At 42.0% G+C, this 23,028-nt stretch overlaps 1 protein-coding gene across 2 annotated transcripts in view; it reads right to left on the bottom strand.

Annotated features, from left to right (window-relative positions):
• SSTR1 (somatostatin receptor 1) overlaps positions 1–21,941 on the bottom strand; it is a 52,104-nt gene extending 30,163 nt beyond the window's left edge. For both annotated transcript variants that reach the window (XM_064149190.1, XM_064149199.1), the window contains exon 1: positions 21,716–21,941. The gene's annotated coding sequence lies outside the window, so the exon portion shown is untranslated. The remainder of the gene's footprint in view (positions 1–21,715) is intronic.
• Between the last annotated feature and the right edge of the window lie 1,087 nt (positions 21,942–23,028).

The raw sequence follows: 23,028 nt of genomic DNA, 5'->3' as shown, positions 1-23,028 counted from the left end.
TAATGCCACCATGGCCATTAAACCATGTCCCAAAGTGCCTTGGCCACATATTCCTTGAACACCTCCAGAGATGGTGACTCCACCTCCTGGCCATTTTTTCTATAAAGAATTTTTTTCCTAGTATCCAATCAAACCCTACCCTGGCACAACTTCAGGCCATTTCCTCTCATCCTATCACCTGATACTAGAGAAAAGAGACCAGTCTCTACCTTACTACAAGCTCCTTTCGTGTAGTTGTAGAGCTCAACAAGGTCTCCCCTCAGCCTTCCAGACTAACAATCCCAGTTCCTTCAGCCATTGCACATAAACCTTGTTCTCTAGACTCTTCACCAGCTTTGTTGTCCTTCTCTGGACATGCTCCAGCAACTCAGTAAGCCCAAAACTGAATACAGTTTTGAAGTGTGGCCTCACTATTGTCAAATACAGGGGCACAACCAGCTTTCTACTCCTGCTGGCCAGCTCTTCCCAATACAGGCCACAATGTTTGACCATCTGAGCACACTGCTGCCTCATGTTCAGGCAGCTGCCAACCAACATCCCTCAGGCCCTGTGCACTTGTGGAAAATTTTTTAGAGCTGATGTCTTTGGTTCATAAATAAGCTATACTTCTGCTATGGTCAACACTTTCTAAGCATGAAAATCATGTGTTCAAAAGAGATGAGCAGCCTGGAGTCCTCCCAGTTTTACACTGCCAGAAGTGTGCTTTTCCAGGGATGTCAAACACACACAAATGTTACAACCCACATAGGGCAAGCTAAAGTTTTTGCATTGTGCTAGAGCACCTGAGCTCCTAGAGTCAGTTTTCAAATGTGCCTTTGTCTCTCAAAGCTTTGACAGTAGTTTGAACAAAGCATGTGTTGAGTAGGAAATCAAAGAGAAAACCCTGAGTTAAGCTTGTGAGCAGAACTTGTCTTTTTCAGTCACAACCACAGCAGTATTGCACTTGAAGTCTTTAAACATTAACCAAGAATAAAGAACATTTTCTGCTGTTTGGGGCATTCGTGTTACACGACCAAGGTCTCTTAGCAATTGAGAGGATTATCCTGATTCTCTGTTTCATCTGCCTCTGGTTTGCCAGGCACAGCATTATCACATGCAGTCTCCAAGTCTCAGTAGCGAGTGGACTGCCTTTCCCTTGAGTCTTGAACATTCTTCATGTGCTTCCACTCAGCTTTTTGTCCTTTTCTGAGTATTATGTACAGAACACACAGCAACTTATGAAAGCAGTAAAAAAAGTCTCCTCTCCTGACTTGTCAGGGAGCAGATTCTAAGGGAGAGTGATCCAGGAGCTGAGTGTGGTCACAGCCCAGAGGCAGAGACAGGTGCTAGAAACAGGATCTATCTGTGGCCCCATCCGGAGAGTTCTGTCAGGAGCAGCAGGAAACATGGCTGCAGACAGGACTGGACACAGGATCCCTGTGAGACACAGGAGTGTTGACAGGCATCCTTACAGCGTAGCCTGAGTGGGACTAGGAGCTCAGCCCTGAGCTAAAAGGGGGCTGCAAGGGCCATGGGCAAAGGGTATGGGTGCGAGTCTCAGGTGAGACTGGTCAGCATCTTTAAGGTCTACTGGTGATCTCAGGGCTCTGACACTGACATTAAACCCAAAAGAGATCAAATTCCATACATTTATTTATGCTCCTAGTCTTGCTTATGGCATCTCTTGTACCACTGATTGCCACCACCTGAGTTTCACATGCCAATTCTCTTCCATTAAAATTTCCACAGGACTTGCTCCTTTCAGAAGTTCCCAGCTGCTGGAATGCTTCATTATAACCACTGCATCACAGCTCTCAAATGCAGGGCAAAGTGGATAAAAATACAGGCAGCAGGAAAAGAGATATTTTGTGAAGCATAATTGATTGTACAACTCTAAGTGAGGTCCCCACTAGGTACTACTGAAAATTCTGCATATCATCAGGTGTAATCTGTCCCTTCCCAAATTATAATTGATGTCACTTTGTGTATAAGTTTTAAATTAACTTATATTTAATGGGAAACTTTCTTGGATACACAGCATAGTATAAAAGCCTGGAATTTTGTTTCAATTATGTTTCTTTGCTTTTTAAATTGAAAGCCAAATTCTGCCTGCAAGAGGCAACAAAAGAAAGCAAGTGAACAGTGAGTGAAAAATGATGATATCTAGAAGAGGAAATATATTTGATCTAAGTTAAAATGAAAGGAAAAAAAACATTTATGGGCTGTGATTTTTTTAATATATAGTTTCAGTGCACTGTTATCTAAACCTGCTGTAACTGTTGGCCTCTTTGAGCTTACAAAAACAAAAAGATCACTTTGGTTTATGTCTCATTCAGGGAAATTCTAAGCTATCTCAATACCTAGTAATGTGCCAACCCTTAAAACTAGGGCACAGTTTTAACATGCTGGCACAGTTTTCAGGCAGCTAGTGCTGCAACTCACCCTGTGTGAAAGTGATAAGGACAAGAGGATTTACACTTCCACTGTGGTTGTGTAGTTTGGGAGCAGGTAGTATAGGTGCCACTGATGGTCTGACTTCTCATGAGTAGTCTAATCTGGAATTTCATTGTCAGACAGGAAGACAGGGAAAAGACCTTCCTGAAACTCATAACTGTCAGAAAGTGTATGGCAGTCACTTGGATACAGGGGGAGGTATTTGTGTTTGCTGATTAGAACAAGGAAATTCTAACCTGGTGGAAATTCAATTATGTTTGGTCTCCAGCTGATAGTTATTAGTGGTTATTCCAATTTAAGAAGAAATCAAGAATTCCAGGAGTTCCTAGGAATAGAAAAGAAAGGTGTATCTGCAAAACAAGATGAAAATTGCTTTTATTTTAACTTGAGATTTAATTCTTGCTGAATTGATAGAACATTAAGATTAATTATTGAAAACACTTTGTCTGGAATTAGTTTACCCACAGAAGGTCCATTTGCCAGCATTCCTCATTAGTGAATGCACAAGCTTTTCATGTTGGTAGCTGAAGGCTACAAGAGGGGAAGCAGTCCAGGAATTTAAACCTCATCCTGGAAAACCTCGTACCTTTCTCTTTCCATTTTGGCAGCTAAAACCTTTGCTGTTGTTGCTTTCTCTGTGCTTGTCATTAATGAAGAAATATATGTGTAAAAAGAGGATTTTCTTGAGATTCCATCAAACCTATGCCACTTCTTTTGTTCCATTTTGTTAATAGGTCATCTCCATTTTCCAATACGATATCTTGGAGTGATTTTGCGAGGTGTGTGCTAACACAAAGCCAAATGGGGACGTCCATTTATCCTGCCAATTCCTATATCAGCAGACATAAATTATTGCAGAAATACTTTGAACCCCTAAGCATCATACAGACTGGATTAAATCTGATTCATCACATGAGATTTTTATTGTTAAAAAACTAAACTGGGGAAACTAACAAATATTGAATGCAATAAAATTCATTTTGTAAAGATTACTCAAAATTTCAGTTCTGTGTTAAGTGAGAAAGATGAAATTGAGTTTTCAAAGTGATTGTGGCTTAGACCCTGCGCAGACAGGCAGTAGCCACAACAAACCCCACAAGGAGAGGTACCTTGGGGTGTATTAAAAGGGATGTGATTAGTAGGTCGAGAGAGGTTGTCCTGCCCCTTTACTCCACCTGGTGAGGCCACATCTGGAGTACTGTATCCAGTTCTGGGCCCCTCAGTTCAAGAGGGACATAGAACTGCTTGAGAGAGTCCAGAGCAGAGCCACAAAAATGATTAAGGGAATGAAACATGTCTGTTATGAGGAGAGACTGAGTGAGCTGGGGCTCTTTAGCCTGGAGGAGACTGAGAGGTGACCTCATCAATGTTCATAAAGATGTAAAGTGTGAGTGCCAGGAGGATGGAGCCAGGTTCTTCTTGGTGAAGCCCAGTGACAGGACAAGGGACAAAAGGTGGAAGTTGAGCCATAGGACGTTTCATGTAAACATGAGGAGGAATTTTTTCACCATAAGGGTGACAGAGCACTGGAGCAGGCTGCCCAGGGCACTTGTGGAGTCTCCCTCTCTGGAGATCTTCAAAACCCACCTGTATGCTTTCCTGTGTGACCTGGTATAGGTGATGCTGCTCTGGCAGAGAGGTTGGACTGGATGATCTTTTGAGGTCCCTTCCAGCCCCTGACATTCTGTGATTGTGTGATACCTACATGGAACATAGCAGCCTTCTCTTTGTTTTTCCTCACTGCTCTACAAAGGAAGGGATGCTGTGGGGCTCTGTTCATTGGAGGTCTATTTGCATCAAAATATCTCCACAGAGTCCAGGTGGCAGGTGGCCTCAACATGAAACATATTCAGCCTCCTCAAAGCTGATCACCTCAGTTCCAGTGCCAGCACTGAAGAACACTTGAATTCTCTCTCACATCTTTAATCTGCCAGTGCTATACATCCTTAGTGCCAGCACTGCATTCATGTAGTTTCTCACCTTTCTACCTTTTTATAATGAAGGGGAAAGAGAGAAGATGTTGCTCTGAAATCTATGGTTCAAAGACCTCAGAAGGGTTTATGGACACACTAGCAGGACTAACAAGAATCTCAGGTTGCTCCTTGTCACTTACTGCTCTATGTTCCCAGGCATAATCCGAGCACTCAGTCCCTAGAGTCAAGAAAACCAGAGGTAGTGACATTCTTGCTGTGCCATTTTTTTGAGCCTCTGTTAATTGCTCATATTTTCTTCCTTGGTTTGGTTTCACCAGTTAGCAGGTTCATGTCCACCAAGACTTTGGTCAATCTGTGCCCAAGGCATCTCTTTATTACAGGCAGTAATGAAAAGAGGGCAAAAGTGTAAAATCCAAAGGAACTGGTGTGATGGAACTGAGTGCTATGCTCACATCCTCCATTTTTTCCTTTTTCCATGATGGGGTTTGTTAAGGGTTAACCCTCCTAGGGGAGTGGTCTTGACCCTGACCCCAGGTGGTCTTGAGCCCTCCCTGGGGGTGGGTCTGAACACTACCAGGTGTGGTAAGCTCCATATAAAAGCAGGGGAAGGTTGTGTTTCTCTCTCTCTCTGCCTCCTGCTTGCTGGTGTTGCCGTCCTGTTTCCTGCTGCTGTTTGTTTTACCACGTGGCCATAATCCGTGAGGTGGACAAGCCATTGCCTTCAATCTGGTTGTATTTACATATTTTGTATCTTGTTTTTTCCCTTCCCTGTACCTTTTGTAACTTCCCAGCTCATATACCTGCTGTTTATTGTTAAACTTTTCTTCTTTTGACTTCCAAATCGAAGTGAGATTATGTATTTGGGTGTGCTAACCTCTTCCTGTCTTTACATCTAATTCCTTTTTCTTTGGGAAAGAAGAGGGAAGAGGGAAAGGCATCCTATAAACTGTTACTGGTTCTATTAACTATATTTGAGTCTCTGGGAAATTTAAATTAGAACTGAGACAGGGTTTGACCAGTCAAGTGGAGCTCACTACTTTGAGCTCAAACAAAGGCTGTATTTTTAGGCCATGTTTCCAGTGTTTTGAGTTCAAACAAGCATCTAGAGAACCTCAATCACAAAAAAAATCATAGCATTAATGTTGCCATCTGAGTTAGCCAAGAACAGCTCAAGGAATCTTATGAAAATCTTTCAAGGAGCCCTTCAAAGCAAAGAAATCCACAAACTATTCCAGCATCTCCCAAAAAGTAATTTTTATGGTGCTTTGAAGCCCCTGAAGATGGGTTTGTAGACTGAGTGCTATCTCATCCATGCCTACATATTGTCAGAAGTATGAGTCTTAAACACTCCAAGCTCTTAAAAATCAAATCTATTTCTTCATAGGATGCAAGACAATTTAGAGTTGTTTTTTGCTTCTCGGGATAACTGTGAAATACTCTTAGAGATCTCATAGCATCTAAAGCCAGTAAATCTTTTCCCAGTGTTCTTTAGATAACTGGAGTAGTTTCTCTCTTCTTTGCAGTACTTACAAAGCTATTTATTTCAGAAGGAAAGGAAGAGTATTGTTTAAAAGTGTATCTTAAAGTGACAACTTGTCCTTGCTGACCCTTTACTGACAGTTCTAGCACAACAGGCACCAAAATGTACCCTCCCATGGGTGTGGGGCACTGTAGTCCTAGATTCTATTTGATTCCCAAATGTGCAAGTACAAAATAACAGAAAGTTGTCAAGATTTCCTCTGGTATTTTCTTCACTGCTCCATCATCAAATTCAAAAGGAGGTGTTTTTTGCTTTCTTTTACATGATAAAATGCTGCTTATTTCAAGTACTATGTTTAACTTGTTTTTTCTGTTACTCTCAATCTTATAATACTGGCTTGATGTGTGTTTACTCTTATTATCAATAAAACTTTCATTATAGATTAGGATTATGAAATATCTTTAGAGACTTTGCCAGCTTCAGCAGCTTCCAGGTGAGTTAAAGGCTTCAGCTGCAAGGAAAGCAGAAGACAATGGCAGTGGTGAATGGAAAGAGGTGGTCATAGAGGGACAGTTCCTGTGCATCAAAATACCTTGCTACAGTTCTGCTCACCAGCATCTCTGAGAGGTAACACAACCAGCAAATAAGAGGTTCTGGCTGGGGTAAGCATATTTTTCCCTTCTTTGCTCAAAGTTCTTTCATTAATAGAATTGGTCTTTGTGAGAAATGTCATGACCCTTTCTTCAAAAGCTGCTTTTTGGACCTGTCCACCCACAGAGGTAACTCTTGCATTTAGCAGTGGAAAGCCATTGGATCTGTTTGTCTTTTGATTCTGTGAGAGAGTCTTGCTGGAGCCTTTGATATGTCTGCTGGGATAATTCTCTTCAAAGAATACTATCTCCACAGTTGCAGCTTACTGAAATCACTTCCAGCAATCTTGTATCAAAATAGTGAGATAAGAGATTGATAAAGTCTGCATTCAAAAACAAGGACTAGTTTCTTCTAGACACTTGACAGAGGTGTGCATTCAGGCTACTGCTGCTGTCTGAGCTACGCAGAACATCAGAGAACTGGAAGGACCCCCATACGAGGTCACTTGTGTTGCCTGTGGACAACCAAAGTTACACAAGGTACATCTGTGAAATGTGAACAGAGCTTTATGGATCTGATCTCCCACAATAAGTTAAAGATTATGTTGGCTTCCTCTCTTTAGTGGGTGAGCAAGAAAAAGCATGTAACATTTGCTTACATTGTAACTCTGTTGTGTAAGTTACAGAGCTAGGAATAACATCCAGAAATCCTAACATGTAACCCTTGCCAACGCCACTGTTTTCTGCAGAGCATTGTTTAAAACAACAGCTAAGCCCAGCCAGAGTAAATTTCATTGGCGATTTCAGGTTCCCTGTACTCCAAGAAGAACCAAATGGGAAATACAAGAAGTGCTGTTCCAAGAAGGGTGATTAGCCTAAGAAAGAAGCCATTAGCTAATCAACACTGTTAATGACATTTAAGCAAGTTTTATATTTTTCACTTCCATGACTTTTAAGTGGATAATCATTCTGGTCTTCCATGCAGGATGAGAATGAATGAATCTGACCTGTTTTCCTGCTGGCTGGCTTTCTCTTTCTGTTACAGTGAAGAGTTCTCAACAATAGCATTAGCAAGTGAAACAAGAGTGGGGAAACTTGTTGTAAGCCACTTAATTATGCCAGACTTTTCTCTACCATCATTCTGATAATGTAGCTTTTAAGGAACTGCTGACATCAGTAATGAAAGAGAAAGGACAAAAGAAGTGCAACTCAACTTATAAGTACTACTTTGGAGCACTACAAAATCTATAGCAAGACAGAAAAGGTTGAAGAGCAGAGTGTGTATATGTGTGCACACATGAGGAAATGCCTTGCTTTACACACAGCTTCCTCTTTGCCTCTTGGAAGCCATTAACATTGCTGGAACCAAGCCACCTGTGGTGGTTTGGTTGTTACCCACCCCTCCACACTTTGGAAATCACCCAGACTAGACTCAGCCAGCTCTGGAAATTTGAATGAAGCTTAGCTCAATATGCAAGCAGATATTTACAGTATATACATTTATAAACAGAAATACATAAGGTAAAAGGTAATACAGAAACACAACTGCCCTCCTAGAAACCTGAGTCCCCAGGAGGGGCTTCCAGCTGCCCTTCCACCTTTTTCCCACCCCTCTCAACCTTACCCAGGTCCCAAGGAAAAATGGAGGACTGGCCAGTGGGTTAGGAAGCAAAGTGGATTAATCAGAGAAATGGTAGAGAGGCTAAAGAGAGACAAAAAATGAAACTCCAAGCTCCCCAGCAGAAGAAGAATGACTCCCTTATCTATGTTTGGATTCTTGTTCTTATACCTCTCAGCAAGCCTATGAGTGAGGTAGACATCACCCTTGTTTTCCTTTCACAGCCTGTAATCTTGATCTTCTCACCAAAACATTCTAGCTAGCTCAAACTAGCACAACACCTAACAACCTGTACCCACAATCACTGCAGGCGTTCTGGCCTTCCCCCCTCCCCCTACCCCATACTGGTATATCATGCTGATTTTCCAAGGCTGTGAAAAGTTTATCAGTGACCCGTGGAGATTCCAGTTTTGCTGCAGTGGGCAGGATGAAACATTACAGGTATATTATTCTGAATGTATCTGAAATTAATCCCATCTTCTTCTAGCCACCACTATAATTCTATTATACCTTGGTAGTATATAGCAATAATAAACAGAAGACCTTTTAGCACCTAGGACTTGTGCACAGCCAAACTGAAAGTGGTTCTCTATATGCAAAGATTGTAAAGTAGGCATTTCCTTAGTTTACTGACACCATTTATTTATTCCATTTGATATTAATGGTGGTAGTATCCACTTGACAGCATGTAGTAGCTTTCAAACAGTAATGGTGTTTATGAAGCCCTTGAGACTATAACATTGATGTATCAAATTTATCTTTGAATGCAGACCATTTCATAATGTTACAGGTAGATGGAAGCAGTCTTGGTGGTTTGGGCATTAGTAGACAGCCAGATGTGCTGATGTTTCTGTGGCCCAGATGTGTGCCCATTCATTGCAACCTGGAAAAGGTGGAGCAAAGTGGCAAGGAACAGAAGAAGAATAAAAGGGTTCGTTAAGCATAGGCCATTGAGTGCTTTATTCACAAATGGCCAGGCAGCAGTTGAAACAAAAGATAAAGGAGTTAAGTTCTGTAATTCCTTCCAGGTTACCTCTGCAGGTATATCAAACAAATCCTAGGCAATGATGCATGAGCTAATGTAGTTATAACAACAGGTAGAAGGTATCCGCCCTACAAGGTGGTTATGACCACTCCTACAAACACAATGACCTTAATGGAAAGAGTCCCTCTGGTGAAGGGGAAACATGAAGTCAAAATCCAACAGGAGAACTCTTTTTTTAGTGATCTTCCTTTTGCCTGTTGTTTCTCTAGTGCTTGTAGCAGCACAAGACAGTCCGACTGGGTTTGTCTTCTATAGATGTTCCTTGCCTTAGTATCCAATCAGGGTCCTGCTGTGCAGCCTTTCTGCTGCATATTACTTTTAGCATCTGATTCCATTGGAGCCTAGTTTTCAGTGCACCAAAAAGACATTCAAGGATTTAAAAATCATGGGTGGGGATGGTTTCTGCATGCTCCTTCCATTCCTTTCCTAATTTTCTTTTCAATTACTGTTAATAACAATTTTTTTTCACACACAGTTCATATTGATTTATGAAACAATTATGGAACCTCATATGGATTGTTGCTCTTAAGATGTGCAGATTAGCCACTTTTGACAAATGCAGCACACTATCTTGAGGATAGTAATTTTTCATTCATTCTAAGTTGTTGCACAGCTTGCTTGCTTGAATTTCTTATAGTTGAAACAATCTTTCTGAACCTCATAGTGAGCACATTTGTCTCAACATACTTGACAGGAGCTAGAAATTGCTATTGGCCCACTTCAAATCTGCTTGTCCCACTGTTAATTTTTGGTGATTACACTACAGCCACTATGGGTAGAAAAAATGACTTGACAATCTCTTTTATCCTGACAAAATAAGCGAATATCTAGTTTCTTTTTTCTTTCACGTGTCTGTGCTAAGTTACAGTGACCATGGATCTTGTCAGTTTGGGTAAGTGGAAACATGTTTCAATTTTTAGAATGCATTTGACCTCAGTGTCTTGATGTTGTTTTGTGTTCTCCTTATCACTGGTGCCTACTGTGAGGAATCTGGTATCTTGAAATGAGTCAGTACATCATTCAATCATTTGTGTGTGTGTGCTACTAACACATGAAAAGTATATCACAGTATCATCAGGGTTGGAAGAGACCTCACAGATCAAGTCCAACCCTTTACCACAGAGCTCAAGGCTAGACCATGGCACCAAGTGCCACGTCCAATCCTGCCTTGAACAGCCCCAGGGACAGCGACTCCACCACCTCCCCAGGCAGCCCATTCCAGTGTCCAATGACTCTCTCAGTGAAGAACTTTCTCCTCACCTCAAGCCTAAATCTCCCCTGGCGCAGCCTGAGGCTGTGTCCTCTCGTTCTGGTGCTGGCCACCTGAGAGACGAGGGCAACCTCCTCCTGGCCACAACCACCCTTCAGGTAGTTATAGACAGCAATAAGGTCACCCCTGAGCCTCCTCTTCTCCAGGCTAACCAATCCCAGCTCCCTCAGCCTCTCCTCATAGGGCTTGTGCTCAAGGCCTCTCACCAGCCTCGTTGCCCTTCTCTGGACACGCTCAAGCATCTCAATGTCCCTCCTAAACTGGGGGGCCCAGAACTGAACACAGTACTCAAGGTGTGGTCTAACCAGTGCAGAGTACAGGGGCAGAATGACCTCCCTGCTCCTGCTGACCACACCATTCCTGATGCAGGCCAGGATGCCACTGGCTCTCTTGGCCACCTGGGCACACTGCTGGCTCATGTTCAGGTGGGTATCAATCAGCACCCCCAGATCCCTCTCTGTTTGGCTGCTCTCCAGCCACTCCGACCCCAGCCTGTATCTCTGCATGGGGTTGTTGTGGCCAAAGTGCAGCACCCTGCACTTGGAGCTATTGAACCCCATCCCATTGGACTCTGCCCATCTGTGCAGGCGGTCAAGGTCCTGCTGCAGAGCCCTTCTGCCTTCCAACTCAATCACATCTGCCCCCAGCTTGGTGTCATCTGCAAACTTGCTGATGACTGACTCGATGCCCTCATCCAGATCATCTATGAAGATGTTAAAAAGGATGGGGCCCAGCACAGATCCCTGAGGGACACCACTAGTGACTGGCCGCCAGCTGGATGTGGCACCATTCACCACCACTCTCTGGGTCCGGCCCTCCAGCCAGTTCCTAACCCAGCACAGAGTGTTGCCATCCAAGCCATGGGCTGACAGCTTAGCCAGTATATTACTGTATTGCCTTCCCAAATCCTGTTTACTTGAGGGAGGAGCTGCTTTGCTTTGGTTTGTTGGGAAGTCACCCTTCCACCCTAACTTTGACTCCCAGCAGCACTAGTCTGTGCACTAAAACCAGGTAAATATTCTCAAGAGATGGCGTTTCAAAACTGCCTTCCTTCTCAGTTCTAATTATCACTCAGTGTGTCTCAGTCTTATCGGTTTATAGACACATCATTATTTCAGAGTCCATTTAAAAAGTGGGCTAATAAGTGGAGGTTCTCAGTCTTGGCAATGTTGCAGTTTTCATATGACACAAGGAAGTTTTCTTCTGACATTAGAAGTCCAGAAGTAAAGGCAAAGGGAAATCATTATCATAAAGGCATCCCATAAAATCGTGGAAAGATAAGGAACACAGGAACTAATCTGATTTCTAGGTGACTAAGCACAAACCAAAGCTCTCTGAAGTGATTTGGTGAAGACCTGCTAAAGACACAGCTGTTAATGACAAGTCCTTTCACAAACAGATGTGAGGAAGATGTCTAGGGAGATCATAGTAAGACTAATAGATGATCATATAGAAAAAGCATTGATATAAAATAAGGCCATAGGATAAACACTACATAAATTCTATATGCTTGTGCATATTGCAAGTGCTCTTGACTGGCTTTTTTTCTTTGCACAAGATGTTCTGAAGGATGTCTCTCAGATTCAGTTGTCATATAATTGACAGTGACTGAGGAGTAAAACTGAAAGTCATCTGAGTTATAAGTAACTTCACAGAACTGAGAGCAAAGGATGCTGCTACTAATCCTTACTTCTAAAAGAACAAAATATGATATCAAAAGCTGATCTTTGGATTGCCAGAGTCAGATGAAACTTAAGGCAGCTGGCTGCAGGTACTCAAATATTTACAGAAAAGGCCATCAGAGGAATGAAGTTGAGAAAAGGAAACCTAGAATCTAGGAGATATTGACTTTGATAAGAACACTCAAGGCCAAAAAGAAACTGACAAGAAATGTAGAATCAGATTTTTCTAACTGAAATCTGGTTTGGATCATTGAATAAAAAAAATGTTTTCACCTGAATTTCAAATTTAGGAATTGAGTTTCATTTTGTTTAGTTTAATTTCTTTTATTCCTCAAAGACTTGTACCAAAAGGAAATACTGTGAGGACCCAGGAATCTGAGGCATTAAAGCTGATCTGTCAGGGCACTGAGGAATGTAGGAGTTGGCACTGCTTTTGAGAAGCCCTTCTGCAAGGTTCCTATCACGAAACAGAGCACAGGATTAACAATGCTGATTGAACATGTCCAAATGCCAACGAAGCAGGTCATACTGGGAGCCCTTGTGTCTCTGAACACAGACTAGATGTTAATAGGATACAAAACAAGACTTGATCCATTATATGTTTCTCACTTCAATAGTTGATTTTTTTTTCCCTGAGGAACATAGTATATTGTATGTATCCAAATGTTCCTGGAAAAGGGAGATCTCAGCCTATCCAGGAGATAGCAGAATCATTAAAAACCAAACAAAAATAAGTCAATTTGAGAACTAGGCAAAGTCTATTTAGCTAAACACATCTGAATTGCAAAAACATAATACATGCAAAATAATTCAATTACTTCTTGGCATAATATCCAGCATTCATCTTTAAAGATCAAAGCATAGACACATCTTATTTAATTGCAAGACAAAATGAGCCAGACAAAATCAGTCACAACCTTCTCAGAAGAATTGCTTACATGATAAAACCCCTGAGATTCACAATATAAATCTGTAAATAACATTTGCTCATAACATTTATGGAGTAAAAGAAAAAAAAGCGTAAATGGTGCATGAGGGCTTTGTTCTTTTGTTTTGGAAGATGAAGAAAAGTTTCTTTCACCTCCATCCTGCTTCTGAAGAAAACAGAGATCCAAAATAGCAGGCTGGGAGAGAAAAAGTGGGGTTTTTTCCATCCTACAGAACCACTTTTTTGTATTGAACACTGGCTTGCAGCTGTACCTCAGTAAGAAGCTGCAACATATCTTTCTGAAAAATAGAGGATGTTTTATGAAGGAATACAGTCTGATCACAACATGTGTCACAAAATAATGCCATTAAAGTCATCCACTGTTCTAAAAACCTGAAGGAACAATCAAGATGCACGTGACTTAGTACTCTCATGCCACATGCTGGAAAACTCAACAGCCCCCAAGGACTTGCCCATTAACTCGGGAGTCTACATGTTGTCTAATCATCTGTTTTGGGACAAATCCAATTATAAAGGCTTGTCAGAAGAGAATGCCAAAATCTCTGATTTGATGACTCTCTTAATGCTCAGGCAATCCATCACCTCTTGTGTTTAAGGGCCCTTCTGCACAGCAGGTACAGAGAGCTGTGCTGCGTCTGCCTACACTAATCCTGAACCCATATCCAAATGGGAGTGTGATGCAACAAATCATGAAACAGTGTGGGGCCAGAATCAATAGATAATTTCCTGAATGTACAGAACATTTGATGGTCAACAGCTCCTTTGACAATTACTCTGCTAATGGAGGTAGGAGCACTCTGAGAGTCCCTCTCTAGAAGATACTAAACTTGTCTTCATAGGTCTGCCAGTAGAAGTCACTTTGTGAGGGCTTCCATATTTGCTTCAAGCAATGTAAAGAATATGGTCATGAACAGTCAGTGGAGATGGTTTGTGTTAATCTGGCTGAATTCTCAAAGGAGTTGTATATGTAATTGGTTCTCCTGGCAGATCTACAGGGACAGTAATGTACAACTTGCCAGCAATAATAAGTAAGAGGTAAACCCTTCAATTAACATTGTTGTTTAATGTTGGAAAAGTGCCTTTTCACCTCCTAAGGAACTAAAAATGGTGTGAGGAGATAAGCTTATTGATATCCTCAGTATTTCCTATTAGCTGTTACTCCTTCAGGATAGTGGCTTTTGCTGATCCTCTTCTTCACATTGAAGTGTTTTATAGAGAGCCTCATTGCCTGTAATGTTATAGATTGTATTAGGCAGCCAGGCATGTAAAATATCATTTATAACACTACTAAGATCTTGTGTGAATCTAACTATGAATTCTTCAGCAAATAGGCTCTGTGAGTGGTTTTTTTTAATGGTTTCAGGAATCTGAAATTCAATAGTGCATTATGATTACTTTGCTAGAATTCACTTCTGAATGATAGTTTTGCTCATACAATAGGAAGAAAAAGAGCTGTCAAAAGATGGAAACTGAAAACCCAAATATAAATTAAAAAAGGCAATTTTATCCTGGAGCCTTGTGAAAAGCTGTGTGCCAGTGAAGTGTTGTACACACACAAATGTACAGAAAATGCAGTGCAGAACTTGTTGCCTGTGGAATCACAGAACTTTAAAGGTTGGAAGTGACCTCCAGAGATCATCAAGTCCAACCTCCCTGCCAAGACAGGATCCCTAGTGGTAGTTCACACAGGATCCAGGTGGCTTTTGGAAGTCTCCAGAGAAGGAGACTCCACAACCTCTCTGGGCAGCCTGTGCCAGTGCTCTGTCACCCTCACTGTAAAGACGTTTCTCCTCATGTTGAGGCGAAGCCTTCTATGGTCCAATTTGTAGCCTTGCTCCTTGTCTTACTGTTTCTGACTACTAAAATGAGTTTGGCTCCATCCACTTGACACCCACCCCTCAGATATTTGCATACATTGATGAGATCTCCTCTCAGTCTTCTCCAGACTGAACAGACCCAGATCTCTCAGTCGTTCTTTGTAAGGGAGATGCTTAAGTCCCCCAGTCATCCTTGTGGCTCTGCACTTGACTCTTTCAAGCAGGTCCTGGCCTTTCTTGAATTGTGAAGTCCAAAACTGGACATAGTATTCAAGGTGTGGTCTCACTAGGGCAGAGTAGAAGGGGAGAAGAACCTCCCTAGACCTGCTGGACATATTTTTCCTGATGCCCCCCAGAATGCCATTGTCTTTCTTGGCCACGAGGGCACATTGCTGGCCCTTGCAGAACTTGCTGTCCACCAGTACTCCAAGGTCTTTCTCCACAGAACTGCTTTTTCCAACCTGTACTGGTGCTTATCTCACTTCTCTGCAGACCACAATCATCAGTACTCCCTTTGGGTACAAATACTTTAATCAGCCACTTGAAATGAGCAAGAGTTGAGCTGATTCACAGTATCACAGTGTCATCAAGGTTGGAAGAGACTTCACAGAGCATCAAGTCCAACCCTTTGCCACAGAGCTCAAGGCTAGACCATGGCACCAAGTGCCACGTCCTATCTTGCCTTGAACAGCTCCAGGGACGGCGACTCCACCACCTCCCCAGGCAGCCCATTCCAGTGTCCAATGACTCTCTCAGTGAAGAACTTTCTCCTCACCTCCAGCCTAAATTTCCCCTGGCGTAGCTTGAGGCTGTGTCCTCTATTCTTAGCAACATAGTTGAGAGTGGCATGGTATAGATTCTTCCTGGAGAAGTCAGCACTTCTATAAGCATCTTTTCAGATATTGTGATCCGAACCTCTAGAAATTAAATACTATCAGGATGGAAGTCAGTGGGAGAGACATCACTGATTTTACTGGAGCAAGAATTTCAGCAATCATTTTTGGCAGCTCAATAGAAAGTGTTTCTCTGTCCAAAAGCATCTCCTTCGTTTGTATCTATGTCTGTTAGTGAGACTGAAATTCATTCTGCCAGCAGATTTCTAAGGCAGCAGCAGGAGCTAAACTGAAGGACAGGATTTTGAAAAACCACACTTCAGGACTTTGTATGAAGTGCATGAAAGACGAATTCCTACACACACAATTGTCTTATCTGGGAACTGCTTCTTGTGCAGGCAAACTGAATGGTTAAACATGCCTGTGTCAGTTTTGAGCTGAGACGGCTATTTGCACATGTAGATATGGCATTTGGATGCTTAGATTTAATATATATATATTCCAACACTTTTACCCTAGAGCCTTGTGCTCATGCAAATCTCTTCAAGTGCATCTGTTGCATTAGTGTTGCAGTTGTGTTCTCCTCAGGTTTGCTACTGGAAGGAGCAGTGTAACAGGTTAAAGCTATAAAATTTTACATGCTGATACCGTTTTTTATTGGCTTGTGGAGTGCTATGGAATATCAGCTTTGTTGGATTTCAGGTGATGCTACTGTTTGAATTTCAAGCACTTTATTAAATAGAATCAATGAGAACTTGGGTTTGAGTTTTGGAAACTAGAGCATGCTAACAGTGATGCAGCCTTGTCACAGGTGTTGTAAGGACAAAGGGGATTGTTTTCTTTGGAGAAAAACATTAGACAGAAATTTGACTCTATATTCCACCTACAATTAACACTTTCTTTGATTCTTGAATCATGCCTTCACCTCTCTTGTTCAGGGTTTGTTTTTTTTCCCCCATTTGCATTTGTGTGTATAAAAATCTGAGTTAGAGACTCCATCTGACAGATACTCCCCAGGTCATCTGCATTGCTAGACAAAGATTTCAGTCTTCAGCTACATCAGCTAAACATCAGTATCAGAAAAAAAGAAAAGGAGGTGGTGCAATCTAAGTATATATTCAAGGGCATAAGATTGCTTGTGCAAGACTGGACTGTAGACTCTAACCTTGTCTTTGCTATTTTTACTACCTTTGCCAGCTAGAGCAAAAGTCTGGTGTGTAGGCCCTCCTGTATCACAGTATCACCAAGGTTAGAAGAGACCTCACAGATCATCAAGTCCAGCCCTTTACCACAGAGCTCAAGGATAGACCATGGCACCAAGTCACAAAACACACTTGAACAACTCACTGCATCTATGACCACGTCTGGAGACTTCAGTATGGCTGAAGTTGCTGAAGAGAAGGGCCATGAGGAGAACCAGAGGGCTGGAGCACCTCTCCTATGGAGTCAGACTGATACAGTTGGGGCTGTTCAGTCTGGATAGGAGAAGGCTCTGAAGAGACCTTGTTGTGGCCTTCCAGCATCTGAAGGAGGCCTACAAGAAAGCTGGTGAGGGACTTTTTAGGGAATCAGGTAGCGATAGGACTACAGGGAAGTGGAGCCACAGCAAGCTCATGACTTAGACAGATTCACTCCAATGTGGGTTAAGAACTGGCTGGAGAGCAGGGCCAAGAGAGTGGTGGTGAATGGTGCCACATCCAGTTGGCAGCCAGTCACTAGTGGTGTCCCACAGGGATCAGTGCTGGGCCCAGTCCTGATCAATATCTTTATTGATGATCTGGACCAGGGGATTGAGTCCAGCATCAGTAAGTTTGTAGATGACACCAAGATGGGAGCAGGTGTGGATCTGTTGGAGAGTAGAGAGCCCTGCAGAGGGACCTAGATAGGCTGAATGGGTGGGCAGAGGCCAATGGGATGAGATTTAACAAGGCCCAGTGCAGGATTCTGCACTTTGGCCCCAACAATCCCAAGCAGTGCTACAGGCTGGGGACTGAGTGGCTGGAGAGCAGCCAGGCAGAAAGAAACCTGGGTGTGCTGGTGGATAGTAGCTGAAGATGAGCCAGCAGTGTGCCCAGGTGGCCAAGAGAGCCAATGGCATCCTGGTCTGCATCAGGAACAGTGTGGCCAGTAGAACAAGGGAGGTTATTCTTCCCCTGTACTCAGCACTGCTCAGGCCACACCTTGAGTGCTGTGTCCAGTTCTGGGCCCCTCAATTCAAGAGCGATTTTGAGATACTGGAATGTGTCCAGAGAAGGGCAACAAAGCTGGTGAGGGGCCTGGAACACAAACCCCATGAGGAGAGGCTGAGGGAGCTGGGGGTGTTTAATGTCAGGGGTAACCTCATTGCTGTCTACAACTACCTGAAGGGAGGTTGTAGCCAGGTGGGGGTTGGCCTCTTCTCCCAGACAACCAGCAATAGAACAAGGGGACACAGTCTCAAGTTGTGTCAGGGGAGGTATAGGCTGGATGTTAGGAAGTTCTTCCCAGAGAGCGTGATTTGCCATTGGAGTGGGCTGCCCAGGGAGGTGGTAGAGTCGGTGTTGCTGGTGGTCTTCAAGAAAAGCCTGGCTGAGGCACTTGGTGCCATGGTCTAGTTGATTGGGTAGGGCTGTGTGATAGGTTGGACTGGATAATCTTGGAGATCTCTTCCAACTTGGTTGATTCTATGAAAAGTGGAAGTGGGTAGATTCAGTTTGGATGTTAGGAAGAAGTTCTTCATCATGAGAGTGAGGAGACACTGAAACAGGTTGCCCATGGAGGTGGTAGAAGCCCCATCTCTAGAAGTTTCTAAGGCCAGGCTGGATGGGGCTCTGAGCAACCTGATCTAATGTGAGGTTTCCCTGTCCCTGGCAGGGGGCTTGCATCTAGATGATCCTTGAGGTCTTTTCCAACCCTGACAGTTCTGTGATTCCATGACTCTGTAAACGGCTCCAGGTTGAGCAGAATACTGTGTGTTCTGGTGTGGCCTTTGCTCAATCCCCCATCTCTTTGTTGTATATGTTGTTGCTGAGGTCATTCCTACTTTGAGAGCAACAAGCGGTCCTGTATAGATGAGTCTCAGCTATGCTTTCCTGTTTGAGCTGTGAGTAATGGTGACCTGCCAAGAATGTTTCTCTTACAACATGAGTGCAGAGCAGCATACAGGTAGCATAAGGCCAGCATGAACTCAGCTGGAAAATCAGACTGTTCTTAGAAATGCCAATTTAAAGAGAACTATTTCATGCCCAGTTTTCCAGTGTTACTCTTTGCAAATGTGTCCTTGAAGTTTGCTCTTTGTCACCAAGCAGGTCTGCAGCGTGATACTGAGTTTCACTAAGGTACTTTGTTAAGTTCTCTTCTGTGAATAGAGAGCAGTGGGTTAGATCTACTAAAATGTAGATGGGTTATTTATATTTTTTTTTCCTTTTTGCTTAATTTTCAGTACTTGTTGCATTTTTATTTTTTTTAATTCATATAACTTGAATCAGTCAAACTGGAAGGAGTTATGGGGGGAAAAGATGGCAGTGAAGCCAGTTATCAAGTAACTCATGTTGGAAATCTCTTCTAAATAGTTTTGTTCCTTTTATTTTTACAACCTTCTGACATACCTGCTCAAAATGATAAGCTTACATCTGGCCATGCTTGCTCAAAATTGCTGTTTCCAGTTCAGATAGAGGCAGTGTTTTTACTGGCATGCTGTCATGACTTGGAGACACAAAGGGCTTTTGCCAGCTTCTCGGTGTCATGACTGAGTCATGGGAGAAGGGAATACACATTAGTACTGGTATTTGGGTAAGAAGTGGTGGAAAAAATATCTTGGCAATGAGTTTTTCCAACAATTAGAAGAGAAGAAACTCACTGTTTATGAACATCAGAGGGACTGCTGGCAAGTTTCCCCCCTACCCCTTCCCTCTTCCCTGTACCTCAACAGAAAAAATACATGCTTCAGTTGAACCAGCAGAACATCAGAAGGCAGCCATGCAAGCAAGCAGAGCTGCAGAGAGAGGAGTGAAGAAAGAGCAATATCAAGCCTAAACTAAGTAAAACCAAGTATAAACTATTCAGCAGACACATGTGAATATATAAATTTATCTGTGTCCTATCCCTAACTTTATTTACCTTTTACTTGAAGTCTGTGGAAAATTCCTACTCTTGTTTGCCATCAGGAACTAGGCCAAAGTACTAGTTCTAAACCATCACAAAGAGGAAAAAAAAGAATGGTATAAATAAACTATAAATGCAAATATTTGTGTGAGAGCACCAGAAGCAACAGCAGAACAAGAGTGAAGGGATTCACCTACAATGATAATGAAGGAGCCTGTTCCCAGAACACTACTCTCAGGAAACCTTTCCCCAGAAGCAGAACTCAGGCATGTATTTTCTCTGCCAAGGTTTGAAGGCCGTGTGCATTGATAACAGCACAGCACAGATGGTTTGTCAACTGGATGACTTGAGCTAGGTTGCAGCAAATCATATATGCTTGTCTTATTAGCCCACCAGGAAAACAGACACAGATTTCAAACATAGAATCATAGAATGGTTTAGGTTGGAAGGGACCTCAAAGATCATCCAGTTCCAAACCCCTGCCATAGGCAGGGACACCTCTCACTAGAGTGGATGAGGAGGAACAGATAATGAAATGTGATTTTTGCTGCAATTTATAAGAGGCTGAAGTAAGGAAGATCCTGAGGCAGAAGACTGTCCTATACAAAATCCTAAGGAATACAAAGTATCTGTCCCCAAACTATTACACCATTGACAATCAAAGAACACCAGAGATGTAAGAAGGACTCAGTAACTCATGATTTCTACACAGGTCTTCTTGTCCAGACCACCTGAGGACACAGGTTTTGTTGTTTCTAAGTATGCAGATGCGAGTGAATGAAATCTGTAACCGGCTGCATGCAATTGTTAACTTCAGCCTACTTAGGGACAGGTAAATAAGTATTGCCTTCTCCTCTGCACAATTTCACATTTACCTCTGTTAGACTATTTTCTTGCATACAGCATAGCCTCACTGCTTCTTGCAGCTTCAGAATGCTGTCTACTTTACCATTCCTGACCAAAGGACAGAATCAGAAAGGATTATGTTAAAACCTTTCTATTTTGGCCTGCATCACCACTCCCTTGGTGTTCAAAGGCTGCACATAGAACCTGCAAGCACGATTTTATGGCCACTCACAATGTTTCTGTGGCAACCTTGTTTTCCTAAACTAGAACATTGACTTCTTCATCATCATAATATTGATCTTTTTTAATTGATTTTTTGGGAGGATTCTTTTAATTGTTTTTTTTGTACAGGCTGAAAAGACTCCCTTTAGGGAAATCAAACAGTGCATACATGACAACTGTTTACATGTTTTACTGGACTCTGAGCCAGAGCTTTTAAAACAAAAAGCCTTCTTGATTCATGCAAATAGAAATGTTGAAGTCACCTAAGCACAGTTTCTGCATGACTGAGTCAAGGTAGGCTCTACACTCTCTAACTAGCTGTTTTGCCCAACCATACAAAGATATTTTGGTAACAATACTGGCTCTGAGATAGAAGAATAGATACAGCTTAGGTTAAGAAAATTGCTTTTGTGCTCATCAGGACAAGAGATAATGATCCCTATTATACTTCCACATCCTGCTGTGCAGCTCTATTAGCTTTAGTGGGAACAAATGAGCTACATTTGCCTGACTGCTTCTAACATCAAAAATGTATGTTGAAAGCAAGACTCGCTGCTGTTAAATATCATGGATCCAACTCTACCCACAGCAATCTGAACCTGTTAGTGAAGTGAGATCAGATGTAAGCTGCAATTAGGAGTTGGAGTATACTCACTAGTTTAGGCTCTCTGAGACTACAGTCTTGCTTACTGCTCATAAGAAAAAGGAGTAACAGAGTAAATATAAATGGGGACTTTCATATCTTATGACAAAATATCCATGCTAAATTTTGCTGCTGAAATGAATGTCTGACCAGATGTTCATTTGTTCCTTAGTCATATGTCTTCTGCTGACAAATGTGTATCATAGCTGTAAGAGGTGCGCATCGCCTGGTGGGCATCTGTCCATGGGACACATACAAGCATCCACTTACCTTGCTGAGGTGAATGTCGTGTTGCTTGCAGGAGAGGAGATCATCTGACCTGACAGAGTTTCAGCATGTTTTCTTGAACACCTTCATAAGCTGTCTGTGGTCCACCCTGTGCTTACTGAAGTACCTGGTGAAGAAACAAAATGCTCATCAGGAATTGCATCCCACCAAATGTTGCAGAATGGACCATATATTTGATAGCCTTTCTGAGCTGCAGTATTTCTGAGGGCAAAGAAAGTTAACAGGTCAGAATTAGTGTTTTGAAGTAAACCTTTTTTTTTCTTGAATTAGCTTTTGAAGTAACACATTTAATTTAATTATTGCACTGGTTAGTAGATAAAGGCAGAAACTTAATTACTTTGAGTACAAGTGACTCAGTTTCCCTAATAAAAATCCCTACTAAAAGTCAACTTCCTGGTCCAGATGTATTAAAAAGTACTTTTATACTGCCAGAAATTATACTTCTGATTTTAATTCTTATAGCATAAAGGTCGATGCGTAAGGCAAGGCCACATTTCTTGAGCCAGAATCCATCCAGTGGAAGTCAAATTATTTTTTTTCCAAGTAAATGTCTTATCTGACTGCATTAATTTCAGACCACATAGCAGGGACCATCAACTATGGCAAACAGAGGTACTCCAAGAAGTATTAGTCAAGGGAAGTAATGCAGAAGCAGAACTCAGTAGTTGAGTTGCAATCTGCAAGGAAAAAAATCAAGGTTAGTAGCATGAGATGTAGCTCCTCCTTAGAAAGAAATCTCCTTTGTCAGATGCAGCATGAACTGGTAGGGGATGAACAGGGCTCACATGTATGAGCTCTGGGACAGAAGAACAGTTCTGCAATGCTGTACCCAGACATAGGCACCATTCACTCATAAATACAGTTTTTAATTTCCCATTTTCTTGCACCTGTTCTTGCTTTCTTTCATTTTTGGTCAGCTCTGAGAATGTATTTATATTCTGGCATTCCTTATGTTTTACCTTCTCTTTGCTCTTTCACCTTGATTTTATATTTTTGGCTTCTTTTTAATTTTATTTTAAACATTTATTTCCATTTTACAATTGCTTATGGTCTTAATTTTGATTTGATGGCATTATGGTCCATCTTCTGTACTGTGATTTCCAGTTACTTCCCTGTGGCAAGAACTTTACAGTATTCTCAATTAGGAACAGCAAACAAACTCTCAGAAATCTCTTTTTATCTTCCAGTTCATTTTTCTTCTGATGTTATGAGATGACAAATTGTAAGTTCACCTCCATTATGTAGATATCATCAGATCTAGTATCATAGTATCATCATAGTATCATAGTATCATC

This window comes from Pogoniulus pusillus, chromosome 1, assembly GCF_015220805.1.
Source record: "Pogoniulus pusillus isolate bPogPus1 chromosome 1, bPogPus1.pri, whole genome shotgun sequence".
In the NCBI taxonomy this organism is placed as follows: Eukaryota; Metazoa; Chordata; class Aves; order Piciformes; family Lybiidae; genus Pogoniulus; species Pogoniulus pusillus.
Note: the sequence above shows the minus strand (reverse complement) of the source record. Positions and strands in the feature narration are given on the sequence as shown.